Genomic DNA, 4,459 nt, shown 5'->3' with positions numbered 1-4,459 from the left:
GCTGATAAATAGATCTACACTTTGTTTGCCTTCATGAATGCATTTATAGAACCAGTAAGGTCTTGTTGGAATGACTTTGTGCATTCTCTTCTGTTTGTGCTACTTATCAGTTTCCTTTTAACTCTTTTGAATTCTTGAGGTGTGGTTTCTTGAGTTTTTTTTTTTCCATTTGCAGTAAGTTTTTCCAACAACCCCTGCACTCTATTGTCCCTAAAATCTCTGGTACCTGAGGTGTGATCCTGGAGGCTGTGGTGACTGGTCTGCAACACAATTGGAGAACCCTGTTGGACATCCTTATTTGTGGATACTAGCAGAAATTCTAGGTGGCTTTGGCTGTGGTTCATTGGCCAAAAGTGGCTAGTTGTTACTACCTTGTAGTAAGAGGAGTTTCCCCCAAGACCTTATTACCAGTTGGTTGAACTTCTGAGCCCCTCTTGGTTTTTGAAGCATCTGAGGGCAGGGGTTGAGTCTGTACAGGGCAGGGAGTACTCGAGTGTAGAGACCCAACCAAGCAGCTTTGAGCAGGTGCAGCTCTGGTTTCTAGCCAGGTGTTTCAGGATGGCCCTTCTCCTGGAAGCCACATTAAGGCTGCCTTTGTGCAGTGCTCTGCATTTGGTCACCAAGCATGATGAGGCTGAAGAAACTGTGCAATTAAGAGAAGAAGATAGATGGTGAGCAATGAAGCTATTTTAGCCCATTTAGGTATAGCCCCACTTCCCAGATCATGTCACCCTTTGAGGGGGGGACAGCATTATTCGTGGGTCATCTGTGCTTCCCAAGATGAGCTGTTCCAGTCTTAAACTGGGCCTGTATCTGATCAGGTCTCTCAGGGATGGAGGCAGATTGTCCCATTGCTCTGGGCTCCTGGCTGGGCAGTCTTGGACATCCCTCTGTCCTTCTTGCAACAGTCACGCTGGTTCCCTGTTGGCGTGGGTGGCTTCATGACTTCCTCCTGCCCCTGCATGTCCTCAGCTGAACTTTGCACAATGAAGGCAGACAGAGGAGTGCAAACCAATTAATGCTTTGTCTTGCTTCTAGTGCAGCTTGGGTGTTGCCTAAAGCACGTTGCCTTAGCTGAAAGGGCCTTGCTCATTAGTTCTTACTTGATGGTGGTGCTCTGCTGTCAGACACAGAAATTGTTCTCCTCCACAGTGGTGTATAAATCCCTCTTTAGTTTCCCTATTGAAAAATCTGCCTCTTAAGGCTGTTTACTTGAAAGGAGAGGAGATGTAGTGTCATAGAGCAATTGACCTTTTATTTACTAAGTGGCTGTGCAGCTGAGATGTACTGCAGAGCTGCAGCACCATGGCTCAGCTTTCTGCTGCTCCAGCAGCGTTCGTACCCAAAGCACGCTTCATCCTGCAGCAGCATTTCACACAAGGGTGAAGGATTCTATGAATATAGCCAGGAACAAACTTCAGGCTGTTGCAGAGAGATCTGTCCCCTCCTGTCCTGCTAGCATGGAACCCTCCATGGTAGGCAGTCAGAGCAAAAGCTCCACAGATGTGAAGAGCACAGATGTGAAGAGCGCAGCTGCTCCCCAGCTATTCGGGTGCTAACCTGGTTTGTGTTGCACTAGAGGTGTGGATGGCAAGCAGTTAGGTTTAAATCACCTTGTAGAGGTGAAGCCCCAGGGTCTGGTGCTGACAGTACCCCACATCCACATGACCCCACATCCACATGACCCCACATAGGTGCTGGATGCCCACACCAGCTAGGGGTTGGGGCGTGTTCACCGCCGGGGCACAGCCCGTGTGCATGGCTGTTACACACAGTCTCCCCCAGCTTCCTCCTAGTTTACCACTCCTCCCTCCTAATCCTTTCATCAAACAGCTTTAACCCTTGAAAGGCAAGTCTGGGTCTGACGTAGACACTGCAGCCTCTTCTCAGAGGAGTAGGGGCTTGGGTAGCTGCCCTCACGCCAGAACCCCTCAAGCCTCCCGTGGTGCCAGAGGGGCACTCAAGGCTTTGCCTGTTTGGTGGATTTTGTTACTGCTGCTTCAGGCCCACTGGTTCCAGGTGAAGCATGGTCAGGGTGGTACCAGCACTCTTGCTGGGGCAAAGACATCGTGCTGTGGTTGGGCTCCTTTCCAAAAGAGGAGGATGTTAGAGCGGAAGCAGCGGCTCAGACTTTCCTGGAGACACTTGATCTGCTGAAGTGCTGGAATAGCTGGGGTGGGTGTGCAGTCCTGAACAGCCGTGGCTCCTGCAGGGCATCTCACTTGTCCTCATCTGCCCAGGAGCTGGTGTCTGTGCCCCATGCTCTCTCTGGTCATAATACATACCTTAAATAACAGCCCAAGCCTAAAAATAGCAGTAGCTGGGAGGCTGGTGTTAAAACTAGACTCTGTCCTTAACGTGGATGTGTTCCAGACAAGATGGCAAATGCCAGCAGTTCTTCCTGCATTGAGTGGTTCAGAGGTCTGGGATCAGTTTGCAATGACTGGGGCCTGAGTTAGCAGCCAGCCTACTTCAGCATCTCTCCTTGTGTCTGTCCCCATGGCAGGGGTTCTCCCAAGAGCCTCGAGGTCTCCTCTGCGTGGGGTTGAGAGGGGAGAGCAACACTACTGGTGCAGCTGTGGTTGGAGAAGCTGGGCCTCTTGCTGCTTCAGCTGGCTCTTCCATCGTAGCCCTACAGATGGGAATCCAAAATGGAAAAGCAGTTTGCCAAAGGTTTCCAAAGAAATCACCAGCATGGTGCCTGAACTGCAGGGGTGCTGGGCTGGTAGTGCTCGGTGGCTTTAACCTTGTGTGACTGCTTGCCTTTAGAAGATCAAAAAGAGCCTACACGTTGGAAAAGCTTTCTAAACAAACCCTTTTTTTTTTTTCTTTTTAACAAATACCCATTTCCTTTCTTCAGCTGTTTCCAAAGGCAAAGATTTGAGCTTGCAAAAACCTTTCAATAAAAATTGAGAATCGAAGTCTGTCTCCTGAACGTCTTGGAAATTCCAAATTTGGCATCAGTCTCTGCCAAACATGAAGATAGGCTTGAAATCATCTTGTAGAAATTTCTGGCAGTGTTGTCTCTGACTTTCACCCATTGAGTAGCAGAGAATGAAGGGGAAAGACTGTGCAAAACATTGTGGTTTGGGGTGAAACCTGTGTATAGAAGAGGCCTGAAATGATGTGCCAAGATGCAAGAAGAGCATTGAGTGATATATATATATTTTTTTTTATTAGTTGAAACACTGAAGAACAGATTTTGGCAGCACTGGCCTGGCACGAGATGCCACTTCCTTTCATTTTTCTTCAAGTCTTGTAATTGCACATTATTGCAGTGGGTGGTGAGAGTGAAGCCAGGAAGCCTCTGGGTAAATAATCAGAGAAATAAAGTGTTCTTCAAAAGCTCCTTGCAGCCAAGGTACAGATGAGGCTTGACTGCAGGTAGAAGAGTGTGTGCTGGAAACACCTCTAGGTCAGAATGGGCAGTTGAAGGGTGAGGCTGAAAAGATGAGGAGTGGCAGGATATGAGGGTCTTGGTTACTCAGTTGTTGGGGTGCCCATTTGTCAGCACGTTGGGAGCCAGGACCGTCATGGTTGGCAACTCCTAGGGACCAGTCCTTGGCATGCAGCTTGGTTGTGGTAGGACCAGGGCTAGGCTTTGGAAGTCATTGAGGGTTTTGAAGAAGGACCACATCCTTGTACCTCAGAGAGCCTGATGCTGTGCTGCAGGTCTGAAGCATCCCCAGGTGCATGTAACCAACAGATGTGTTGGCAGCAGGCATCACCTAAATACAGAAACCCAGCTGCTAGGATGGCACTTGCAGGTCTACAGGGTGACTGGATGCTACTTTAGGACCCTCATTGGTGTTTCTGTGGATAAATGAGAGAAAAGCCATGTTGGTGTGATGGTTTTGTTTTGTAGAGGTAGTTTTCCCTTTGATCAGCTCCTGAAGGGGTCAGATCTCGGTGGCAGGAGCATCACCTGGGAGGCAGGGCGAGGGTGGAGGAGCTGCTGTGGAGGGACTCCCTATCTTCAGCACATCTGCCAAGCATGGGAAGGAGCCATGAGGTTAAAAGCTTCACCAGACTCAGAGTGTGGTGGCCTTGAGGTTTTGTGCCCAGACCACAGGTAGGGCAGAGGTGGCCAGAAGCATCTCCTGAGGGCAGGTGTGCCCATTGCTGCTCACTTCATTTGGTAATGGTGGTTACGCCTGGGGAGGAGCAGCTCTGGGCTTGTGTGCAAGCCCTAATGTGGCTCTGGCAGGCAGAGCTTGAGGTGAGGGATTAATGCATGTCTCCCTGCCAAAGTGGAGAGGCAGGAGGTGTTGGGTTTGTTTTGTTTTGTTTTTTTAAGCAGTCTCTTTTGCCATCTTCATCTGAGTGATCTGCAAATGATTGCTGGTCTTTTAATGTCAGCCTGGCCGCTTCTGCAAAGTGAGACCCAAGCAGAAAGGGAGCTTGGAAGGGGCAGGTATGTGCTGGGCACCACGAGGAGTATGGATGCTGTGGTACTGCT

Source organism: Merops nubicus, unplaced genomic scaffold (genome assembly GCF_000691845.1).
Source record: "Merops nubicus isolate BGI_N331 unplaced genomic scaffold, ASM69184v1 scaffold24086, whole genome shotgun sequence".
NCBI classification, from domain to species: domain Eukaryota; kingdom Metazoa; phylum Chordata; class Aves; order Coraciiformes; family Meropidae; genus Merops; species Merops nubicus.
The sequence above is the reverse complement of the archived record's forward strand: the minus strand, read 5'-3'. Positions refer to the sequence as shown.